Below are 12673 nucleotides of genomic sequence, written 5' to 3'. Positions count from 1 at the left end.
AGAAGAAGAAGAAGAAGAAGAAGAAGAAGAAGAAGAAGAAGAAGAAGCCTCTATCCTGTTCCAAATTGGAGAGGTGGTCATGGTGGTAGCGGTAGAGAAATCAATGGGTATGGAACACTATCAGAAATTTTTTGATGTATTGATAAGTTTGAGTGACTTTTCCCTTCTTTTTCTTTCAAATATCGTGGTTGTTATCAGGGATAACTCTCTAAGAGGAAGAAGGGGAGGGAGATAAGGGGATATTTGTGTGACTATATATATATATATATATATATATATATATATATATATAGAGAGAGAGAGAGAGAGAGAGAGAGATAGGCATAGATAGATATAGATATAGATAGATATAAAGTCATATATATGTAAAAATAGCTTCTATTTCATAGAGTTGCTGTGAGAAACAAATAATATAATGAGTGAAAAGTGGTTTCTTTTCCCACTAACCTTAAAATGCTCTTGCTATGGTCATCACAGAAGCTAACATTTGTATTTCATTTGAAGGTACACCAAACCCTTTGCATATAGTAACACAGGCCAGCATTTTCTCTTTTCTCTTCAATGTATAGTCATAGAACTGTGCAGGGAATTTAGAGCTTAAGGGACTTCTCCAAGGTACCACAGTTGGCATCTGTCAGAGATGGGATGGAACTGAGTTGAGATCACCTCCTTATTCACAATGCCACGCTGTCTCCAATACACACAGGGACACTTGAACACTTTTAAGGTCATGAAGGAACAAAGGTAGCAGGAGTTGGGGAGAAGGTGGTGCTCAAACTGTATCTTGAAGGGAAGAGCGATTCTGTGAGGTAGTGGTGAAAAGCGAGTGAATTTAAGGCATGAGAAATTACTAATATGGAGGCAGAGGAAGACAGTTATTTTAATGATTCCAAATTCATTCCCAAAGTTAGCATTCTTCCATTGTTGGTGAATAGATGGGAATTTACAATATTATAGCCTATGGGTGACTGCAGTTGAGTATCACACAAACGATGATGAAGAGGAACATAGTGAGCAATATCAAGCAGTAGTGTAGTGCAAATAAGAAATTAAGAAGAAGTCTTACTGAGGTTGTCACCTAACAATTCTATTACTAAAAATGAAGACAGGATAGCAGCTTACAAAGAGCAAGGTTGGGCTTCAGTCAGCAGCTTCTTCTTTTGGTTTCCATTGGAACTAGTCTTTCTATCCCTGGGAGTATGGCCATTGCTTCTAGAATTTTGACCTTGTGTTGCTCCATCCTGGGCTCACCAGGCCATTTTCTGGCCACCTCCAAACTACTTCATTATATCCAGACTCTCCTGCCCACTTTCAAATGCCAACACTTGTGTGTATCATCTTCCTTTAGTAATGATACCTAATAGTTAACATGCTACATAGTACTTATCATGTGCCTGAAATGGTGCTAAATGCTTTATAATAATTATCTCATTTGATAATTGATTACAGTGACTATCTTAGTTGTGCACATTTGTAGCCACAGCATTTAGCAGAGTACTTGGTTTAGAGTAATCACTTCATCGATGCTTTTTTTCATTTATATATTCTTTTAAGAGTGAGGGAGAATCAACGATCAGTTGTTGAAATAAAGCTGTTATCCATTGAACAAGAGGAAGTTATTTACCCAGTGCATTAGGGCAAACCACTGTGGCAAACTGATAGTGGGACTTAACAAAAGAGACACAGGATGGGCCAGGTCAATAGGTTGTAATCTGCCTTTTGGAGGAAACATTGTCATCATTGTGATCACATTTTGAGGGGGATGTACCTGAAACTATGGAATAAGAAGCCATGTCCAAGGGAAGATTAATGTATAATTGTGGGAAAGACACCCTAAATACCAACAAATTATGAGACATGGCTAAATTTTCTAGATATTTCAGTCATGAGTAGATTATCTAGCCCAAGTACAAAGTCTTCAGCAAAATGGGCATCCTTGGTCTAATGCAACACAAAAACAATTAATTTATTACCAATGTAGTAAGTCACCACTAAAATATTATCAAATAAGATTATGTCTATAAAGTTATTTGAAGTGCTTCTGAAGTGATTATGTAATATATATATATATACACACATATCTATAATACACATTCTAAGTATATAGCACCGAAAATGCTATAGACATACTAGCTATTATTATTTTAATAAATACAAGCATTTCATTAATATTGTAGCAATCTTATTATTCTCTATGGGAAAGAAAGGGACAAATTTGTTTAAGGGACAATTTCTTTCATTTTTACAGATAACATAGTACCATGGACAGTTACTCACAGATTTTTTTTTTTTTAAGCCCAGGGTATTTTCACTGATCTTTTTGGAAAAATAATAATTAGATTAATAATTTTGAATTAGTTTTATAAAGATGGTGAAAACATAAAGAGTTTGGTGTTGTGATGGATTTAAATCTATTCATGCATGCATACATACATGTATGTATGCATAAATGGATGTGTATATATACATGTATGTATGTAAACATACACATACATACATGCATACTGACACATTTAGTCTTCTTGGCGTCAGCATAGTTAATCAGGAGATCAGTTGGTGAGGAATTAGGAGAATGGGCTCTAGGACCCTTAGTGAGCCCTGTGTGGCCATTCACTCACCAGCCAAACAGAACCTTGGCCAAGTCACTTACTGTCACTTAGCTTCATTTTTCTCATATGGAAAATGAGGAAGAGAAGTTTGTATTAGGTGAATGAAAGAATATTCTAGTTCAAAAAGTCTATGATACTTTGATCTACAGAAAAGCATACTGACTTGGCTGAAAGCCATTTCAACATCTAAATCCTAGTAATGGACTTGCTTTTAGCCTTCACAAGGTATGTTCTCAGACTGAAATCTGACATTGTGAATTAGGTAAGAGGACTCAATAGAGGTTAATGTTTCCCATCTCACTTTGTTATCTAAATGTGATCAAAGTACAAAGCTACGTATATCCCACTTATTTCCATTGTTAAACAACTTTTGGCATAGTCCCCTATTCTGCAGCCACCCCCAAAAAAGTGCATTGTGATTTGACCTGACTCTGAATCTTTGTTCTTTATGTGTGTTTATACCACTAGACAATTATAACTGTTTTGCAATGAGAGCATATGTGATGCCAACCCTGGCACAAGGTCTTACTTTTCTGGCTACAAAGTTCTTTATAAATATTATACATTAAGAGTAGTCAACAAAAGCTGTTTAGTAAGTCATGGATTTTACATTTTATAGACAAGGACACAGAAGTTCAGTGACAGGATGTGACTTTCCAAAGGCTACAAAGTTTCTATTTGGGTAGATTAGAAAAGTAACCCAGACATCGTGCCTTTTGGGGAAGGGTGCTTCTGATTCTATCTCCCATACTGCCTCAAATGAAGACTAGCTCAGAGGAATGGAGTAATGGCTCTCTTGGCATTAAGATGCTGCTATGCAAGGGTCTTCTAGTCATAGCTAACATGTTTGAATCTTTTGTAGTCCATTATATATCCATAATTATGGAATTATGAATTATTTTATTCTGATCACTATCAATCACAATTCACAAGAAGAAAGTATCCATTACTACATTTGTACTTAGCACCAGTGCTAAATGGGACTACTTATTCCCATCCTCGGGAAAACAGAAACAAAAGCTAATGCTGAGGTATCTTCTGGAGTTTTTCCTCACAGAGATTAACACAATTCTAAATAGTTGCAGAGATTCTCATCCCAATGAACTGTGTTACCTTCAAAAGATGCTAATTTTCACCCACAGAAGCAAATAAATTTATGTATTCACACACCCACTAAATCTTTCTATGTAACAAAGGAAAACAGTTAAGCAAAATGAATGGGCACACTGAATTCTGACAGCATAGGCACCCAAAAGCCACTAGATTTCCAAAGAATGGAGCCAAAGGAATTTGCTTATTTCTTTTTCAGGAGTAAGATTCATAATTAGAATTAAAGATAACTCAGTTTTATTTTAGAATATTTTATGTGTTTGTAAGATATATCACTTTTGGTTATAGCTTGAGGTATTTTTTTTCCCTTTTGGAGGGGAAGGCAGGGCATTTGGGGTTAAGTGACTTCCCCAAGGTCACATGGCTAGCAAGTGTTAAGTGTGTGAGGTCAGCTTTGAACTCAGGTCCTCTTGACTCCAGGGCCAGTGCTCTATTCACTCTGTCACCTAGCTGCCTCTTGAGCTAATTTTATTTTGGAAATATGCCATTCCATTCACTTTCTGCTACATCTATCTTTATTTACAAACATAGACTACGGCACTTTCTAACATTTATTTATGTTAGAATAAATAAGATTTATTTATTCCAAATAAATAAATTAAGATTTAAGATCTTTTTCTGACCTATTTGCAAAATTTGTTGTTTGTTGTTGAAACTGTTACATACCTTAGGCTTTTACCTTTTTTTTTTCCAGGTAGAGATTTATAGATTTTTTAAAATTGATGTCTTATTGTCTGCAGAAAAAAATTTCTAGAATTTTCCTATTTTATTTTCTATGTTATATCATCGTGTTTTTTACTCATCATTATCTCATATAACTGCTTTTTAATTAATTTTGTTAGGGGTGGGCAGGTGGCACAGTGAGTAAGAGCATCGGCCCCAGTGTTGGGATGACTTGGGATTGAATCCAGGCTCAGATACTTAGCACCACACCCAGAAATAACTGGCTGTGTAACCTTGAGCAAGTTACCTAATCCCAATTGCTTAAAAAAATAAATTAACTTTGTTCATCCTCTCTTTGATGGCAATCACTTCAGCTTGTATAAAATTTATGTGTGTCTTTGATAAGCTAATGTTTGCTCCATTTCTACCAAAATTTACCTTATTTAAATAATTTTTCTGCTTCAAATACAAGAATTTTTCACACAGATTCTATTTCTTTGGAGATTTTTCCCATCACCTATTCAAGTTTTTCTTTTTTTTTTTCAGTCAAATAATTGTGTTTTTAAATTATTTATTGAAGGCTTTGAGTATTACTTATTGTACTTATACACTACATTGTTATTTAAACTTTCTCTTGTATTCATAACAATTCACGTTTTTGCCCATCCCTTTCCATGACTACTTTGATCCCTCAGGTACAGGCTACTGGAAATTCTCGTGTCCTTCTTCTTGGTGAATATTGAGGACACCCAGGCCTTTTCCCTTCCCTAAGAAAGCTCCAGCTCGTGAGGTTTCAAACTAGCAATTTTTGCAGGATCCTCTTTTCTTGCTTAACTTGTGGCACTGGGTGTTGATAGTGGGTTGTTTTTTTTTTTTTTTTACTGCTCATTGTACTTAAATTCATCTTCCTCCTTTACATCAAGTTTGAGTAGAAGGAGAACCTGTCACTTCTTTTGGGGATGAAGACCATTAGACAGAATAACTTCTATGAATTTATTTCTCCAGGTGGAGCCTGAGTTATGAGCCTTTTAACTTGATTGTGGTCAGTATAGTAGTTACACTGGGTATTCTTCATGAAATTGTGATCTTTTACAAGGGATTCTATCTTGCCGTCTTATGTAATTAGCTATAATTTCTATTTGTAGTGCATGATTCCTTTCTCTGTGGGTATGAAAGGGTTGGGAGTTTTCTTTATGTATGTATACATATGTGTATCCACATATGAATATATACACACATAAAAATAATGGATCTTTTTCTAATATATGGAATAAACCAAGTATCTCTATGATAAATAAATATAATAAAAAGATGGTTGTACATGAAACTGCAAATCTACTATATACACAGCTTGCCATTCCTTCCAAATATTCAACAAAATACCATGTGCAATTATTTTATATTTTTCTTTCTTCCTCCTGCCCTAGAAAAGGCTACAACTAGAAACAACAGACATAGTCACCCACATAGTGTGTATATGTATACTTAAGTGTTACACATCTACATCTTATATACATTTAACATTATCTAATATAAAATATAATTTCTTTTTATTTGACTCCACAGCTTTGTACAAGTTATCCCATTTTTCAGGGTATAGTCATTGTACTATACATCCATTATACTATAGTGGATAGAGCATTGGGCCTGAAGTCAGGAAGATCTGAGTTAAAACCCAACCTCAGAAATTTGCTAGCTATGTGACCTTAGGGAAGTCTCTTAACTTACTTATATCTCAGTTTCCTCGGTTGTAAAATGGGCATAATGATAGCCTCTATGAGGGTTGTTGTGAAGATCAGGAGGGATCATACTTGTAGAACACTCCATATGGTGCCTGGTGCATAATTGTAGCTTGTTATCATTATTATTATTATTTGTTGTTTTTTATGGTACTATTACAATATCATCGTCTATTACACTGTATATTTATTTTCCAAATAGTTTTTCTAGAACTTTTGGTGTCACAAAAACTGCTGTTATGAATATTTGATGACATAGTAGACTTGCATTTTATCATTACCTCTTTCAAGAGATATGTCCCGGGCTGTAACTTTGATCCAAGGGAGATGAACAGTTTAGAAACTTTTCTTAAATTATTTCAAATTACTTTAATTTAATTGCTAAGTCCATCAATGGTTTCCTAGTTTACCCCTCTATCTGCATCCTCTCCAAGAGTATTTGGCTTCTGCCACACTCCTAATTCTGACAGCAAAAGATAAAGCCTCGGAGTTGTTTTCATTTTCATTAATTTTATTGTGGATTATTTTGAGTATTTTCACACGACTTTTCAGACTTTGCCAGTCTTTACAGAAATATGCATGTCAGTTGGTGATCTACCTATTGAGGAATGGCTCTTATTCCTATATTTATATTAGTTTTAGATATTATACTTTCATTAGAGCTTTTGAGGCAGAGACTAATTTTTTCTTGGCCAATTACCAATTTTCATTGTCACAGAGGCATTAAAGTTGTGCACACAAGAGCTTTTAAAACTTTTTTCCTTTTAGATAGACCTGTGGTTACCCTGGTATAAAGAACTGCCAGTGGGGAGCAGCTAGGTGGCACAGTGAATGGAACACCAGCCCTGGATTCAGGAGGACCTGAGTTCAAATCCAGTCTCAGACACTTGACACAAAAACTAGCTGTGTGACTTTGGACAAGTCACTTAAAACCAACTGCCCTACAAAAAACAATAAAATAAAATAAAAACTCCCAGTGAGGAGGAAGCTTTTGTTATCAAGAGATATTAACAATCAATCTATTGCTTATAGTCTTTTACAAAGAGTATTTTATAATCAAAATCTTTTCTTAACTACCTGACCTCTTCAATCACTTGTTAAAGAGTTATTGAATGTGCTCCCTTCCATCTTGCTTATGGATCTTTTCATGATGTGACATTTTATAGCTTAATATCTATTTGGAACTTTTTCTATAGTATATGGTATGAGATGCTTGGCTAAACCTACTTTTCACCTAGTGCTATAATTTCAATTATTTTCATATTTTAAACTATACTGTTATATTTATTTTAAGAAAAATGAAATAGCTACTTTTATAGATTCATCCATGGCTTTATCCTCTACACAGATACAATGCATTTATAATTAAGTACCACTATTTTAAAAAATTCTAATAATCAAATGGCAGAAATCGTATAAAATTTTGCTTATTGACAAAAGGAGATCCATTACTTAATTAATTGCTATCATTTCACATTCATTTAATTAGACATTGTTTTTAAAACTTTGATTTTCAGATTTTTTCCCTTCATCCCTCCTCACTTGCCCCCACTGGGTAGATAAGCAATTCAATATAAGTTGTACATGTGTAGTTACCCAAATAATTTCCATATGAGTTATATTGTGAAAGACTAACTATATTGCCCTCCCTCCTATCCCACCCCCCCACATATTTTATTTTCTCCTTTGATCCCAACCCTTTTAAAAATATTTGCTTCTAACTACCCTCTCCCCCAACCTGCCTTCCATTCTATCCTCCCCCCTCTTATCCCCTCCCCCCCTATTTTCCTGTAGGATAAGATACCCAGTGGAGTGTGTTTGTTATTCCCTCCCTAAGCCAAATTCAATGAGAATAAGTTTTTTCCATTCCTTTTCACCTTCCTGCTCTTCCCCTCCATTGTAACGGTTTTCCCTTGCCTCTTTTCTATGAGAAAATTTACCCTAATGTATCTCTCCCTTTCTCCTTCTCCCAACAAATTCCTCTGTCACCTCTTAACTTTATTTTTTAGATATCATCCTTTCATATTCAAGTCATCCTGTGCCCTCTGTCTATGTATACATGCACATACATATGCACACAGTCACATATATATTTATACACACATACACTGTCCTATATGTGTGTGTGTGTGTGTGTGTGTATATATATATATATATATATATATATATATATATATATATATATATTCCCTTAAACTCCCCTAATACTGAGAAAATTCTCATGAGTTACAATGATCATTTTTCCACGTAGGAATGTAAATAGTTCAATTTTAATACGTTCCTTATGATTGCTCTTTTCTGTTTACCTTCTCATGCTTCTCTTGCTTTTTGTATTTGAAAGTTGCATTTTCTGTTTAGCTCTGGTTTTTTCATCAAGAATGCTTGAAAAATCCTCCATTTCATTGAATGACCATATTTTCCCTTGTAGCCTTATACTCAGTTTTCCTGGGTAGGTGATTCTTGGTTTTAGTCCTAGCTCTTTTGACCTCCAGAATATCATATTCCAAGCCCTTCTGTCCTTTAATATAGAAACTACTTGGTCTTTTGTTATCCTGATTGTATTTCCATATACTTAAATTGTTTCTTCCTGACTGTTTGCAGTATTTTCTCCTTGACCTGGGAACTCTGGAATTTGGCTATAATATTCCTAGGTGTTTTCTTTTTGGGATCTTTTTCAAGAAGTGATCAGTGAATTCTTTCAATTTCTATTTTGTCTTCTGGTTCTAGAATATTGGGCAATTTCCCTTGAGAATTTCTTGAAGCATCATTTCTAGGCTCTTTTTTTGATCATGGCTTTCAGGTAGTTCAGTAATTTTTAAATGATCTTTCCTGTCTCTATTTTCCAGGTCAGTGGTTTTTCCAATGAGATATTTCACATTGCCTTCTATTTTTTCATTTGTTTGGATTTGTTTTGTAGTATCTTAATTTCTCAGAAAGTCATTAGCTTCCATTTGCTCCAATCTAATTTTGAAGTAATTATCCTCTTCAGTGAATTTTTGAAATTCCTTTTCTATCTGGCAAATTCAACTTTTTAAGGCATTCTTCTCCTTATTCACTTTTTGGGCCTCTTTTGCCATTTGAGTCAGTCTTTTTTCAAGGTGTTAATTTCTTTGTTATTTTTGGGGTCTCCTTTAGCAGGCTGTTGACTAGATTTTCATGATTTTCCTGTATTATTATCATTTTTTCCCCCAAATTTTTCCTTTACTTTTCTTGATTTTCAAAATCCTTCTTGAGTTCCTCTGTGGCCTGTAACTGAATCTTTTTTTTCTTGGAAGCTTTAGATGCAGGAGTTCTGATTTTGTTTTCTTCCTCCCACTCCATGCTTTGATCCTTTTTGTCCCCCCCAAAAGATTGTATGGTCTGTTTGTGCCTATGATTATGGCCTATGTTCTATGTTTGTATTATCTCACTATTTTTTGTCATCTTTCTCATTAGCCCCTCCTCTTCCCTCCTGAGTGAGCTTCCAGTGGTCTTTGTGCCTTATTCTTGTGCACTCTCTCTTATATATAGCAGGTGTTTGATCAGTATTTTTTTTTCATCGAGCAGATTGAATCTGCATGACTATCATTGAAGGACTGCTCAGTCTGGGGATAGTATTACAATGGATAGAAGGATTGGTCAGATATGCTCTAAGCCCCTGCCAACCCCAGAATTCTGTGGCTCAATATCCTGTATTATGTTTTAAAATCGAATCACAAATTCTATTGAATATTTCACCTTTCTTTCTTGGATTAAGTATAACAAATATCTTTTCCCATAATTGTTATTGATTTTAAGTCCCTTACAGTAGCAATTCTCCTCTTTGAAAATTCTCTTTAGGTCTGAATGAATAGGCCATTAACTCTGATCAATAATATAGGGGAAGAATTTAGAGAACACATTTTCCAAACATTCTGAGGATCTTAAAGCAGATGGAACCTGGAAAGGAACAAGAATTCCTCAATTCTCTGTGCTTCCAAATCCCTCTGACCTGAAAATCCTCATGTGCTGTCAGAAACATGGATCAGTCTACTCTTCATGGATCCCTTCGATGGCCTAGAGCAATAAACAATCAGCAACCACAGTGAGATTGTTCACCAAGCGGAAATGTGTGCTGGGCTGGAGTGAAGGAAAATACTCATCCTGTCGGCTTCTGGGAGAAAGCACACTAAGGCCATCCTTAATCCACTGAGTCATGAAAAGATGAATCATGCACTAAGTGCAGACTTGAAGAGGGATTGTTTTTCTCCTCTGGGTCTGACATAATCCTGTCTGCCTCTTTGGGTAAATATATTCCATGTGTGAGGATAATGCTGTGCTGGAAGAAATAGGGCAGGGATTCATTATAGAGCCCTAGCTGTGAAGGAGAGCAGAACCAAAGCTATGTAGAAACTGCACACACACACAATACACACTTCTGCTTATTGCATGTGCATGCATGAATATGTGTATGGATAAGTCATTACATTTGGTTTTGTGGTCAAAGGCTCACTGTCCTTTCAATGAAAACACCTATTCTGACACATACAGCCTGATGCATTTCCTTTTAGCATAACAAACAAGGAGAGAAGAGACCTTTTTGAAGGAGTATTGATCTCCTGGGAAGGGGTGTGGAAGTGAGGAAGAATTAAAAAAATTGATCACTAGTATCTTCTATTTGGTAGCTTGGCTGAACTCAACTGGACTGAGGGATGCACTGGGCCAGGGTTCTGAACGGAACTCCCTTAGTGACAAAGCAGATAGCCAGAAAAAGCAAAGGGGAGGAAATCACAGTCTGCTTTCAGGGGCTCCATCTCACCATCATGATGAGGTACTGAGGAGCAAAAATGGCCTAGAGGCTGATGACAGGGAGGCTTCTATATTTTCTGAGTAAGGAGATAGGTGAGAGAGATACACAAAAGGCTGAATGTCTGTGATCAATGCCAGATATGAAATCAAGATCCAAGTCGGAGTTTATCAGTGTGGTTTCCCTCCAAGGATGTATGTGTGTGTATGTGTGTATCTATTTCGATAGGTACACATGTATACATACACACATGTACACATATATGTTTATATACACATATACCTCTATGTTTCTGTTTATATATGTGTTCACATATATAGACACATATATACATGCCTGTATGTGTGTATATGTATGTGTATGTATGTATACACACACACTTCATCACTGGCAACTTAACCCTTGGGAGATCAATGCTTGATGCCATAATTGTTTACATATGTCATCTGTCTACCAAGGCTCTGAGGGCATGCGGTCATTTTAGTGAAGACAATGCCCAATTTCTGCAATTGTAAGACATGTCAAATCTACCATACTGTTTATTTTCAATAATGACTAAATCAGAGACCCTGAAACTAAAAAAAAAGATCTTGGAGGGCAGGGAGTACAACCGCAAGGCAAGCAACCTACCCAATATCACATAGGGGTTAAAGGATGGAGCCACCTTGGCCAGAGCAGGTAAAAACTCTTGACCAAGAAGTAGCATGGTCTATTCAACAAAGCTCTAGCTTTGGATTCAGAGGACATAGGATCAAATCCTACCACACTTAGTTTTCTGTGTGATTTTGGATGATTCAAACTTCTTAGGACTTGAATTGCCTCCTCTATACAGTGAGGGGGTTGGATTCAATGAGTCCTTTTTTGCCATAGTTTGACAAGGTCATTTATGCCCCAGCCAAGAATATGTGGAGCCTACTCCCTTCCCCATGTCTTAGCTTCTGTCTCTACAACTCTGCGGCTGCTGCTCTCTTAGAGGTGGCTAAGGATTTGTCAACTACTAATTCCAGTTATCACCCTCTGTCCTCCTTTGGCTTTACTGAAACAGTTCCCTTCTTGTTCTCCCCTAAGCTGATGCCATTCTCTCTGTGTTCTCTTACATGTTTGACAGCTCTAGTTTCCTTTGGAAGAAAGGATGTGCCCTTCCCCTGAATGTGTCCACCAGTGCTCAGTCCTAGGACTTCCTTTCTTCTTTTCTTTACCCTCTCCTTTTGTCATCTCATTCATTTCTATGGGTTTAAACAATTATAAAGGTAGTTCCATTGAAAGAAACCTGAATTGGGCCTCAGGTAGTTGTTAAAAAAAGGTAGTTCTATTAAAAGTAACCTAAGTTAGGTCTTAGGCTCCTGATCAATTGAGGCAAATTCAGGAAATAAAGCAAAAAGAATTTACAAAGATACCAAGGCAACATGTGTTCGTGGTCTGGTGAGGATTTGATCAATGATCCGCTTTTGTAGACAGTAATAAGCAATTTCCATATGAAATGCTAATTTTGATTGGTCCATGAGGAGATGGAGCTAGAGCTCCCTAAGCTCTTGATTGGTTCCCATGATTTATGAGGAGATGGGATTAGTGAGCATGCATGCTGTCATTTGAGGCTACTGCAACATCCACAGGGCTTTAAATGAAGTTTTAAAATGGAGACCACCCAAGATCAACTCAGCACAATAATTGAGTTCCCATAGTTCCTAATTTATAAAACATCCCCTCAAATAACACAGATACTTTTACATGCTTAGAATTCTGAACTCACTTTCAAGAAAAAAATATTATCCTTCATTTAGGAGATT

The sequence above is a fragment of the Petaurus breviceps genome, unplaced genomic scaffold (genome assembly GCF_028583685.1).
Source record: "Petaurus breviceps papuanus isolate PSGF00001 unplaced genomic scaffold, PetGlider_PUasm1.0 218, whole genome shotgun sequence".
NCBI classification, from domain to species: Eukaryota; Metazoa; Chordata; class Mammalia; order Diprotodontia; family Petauridae; genus Petaurus; species Petaurus breviceps.
This window is presented reverse-complemented; position numbering follows the sequence as displayed.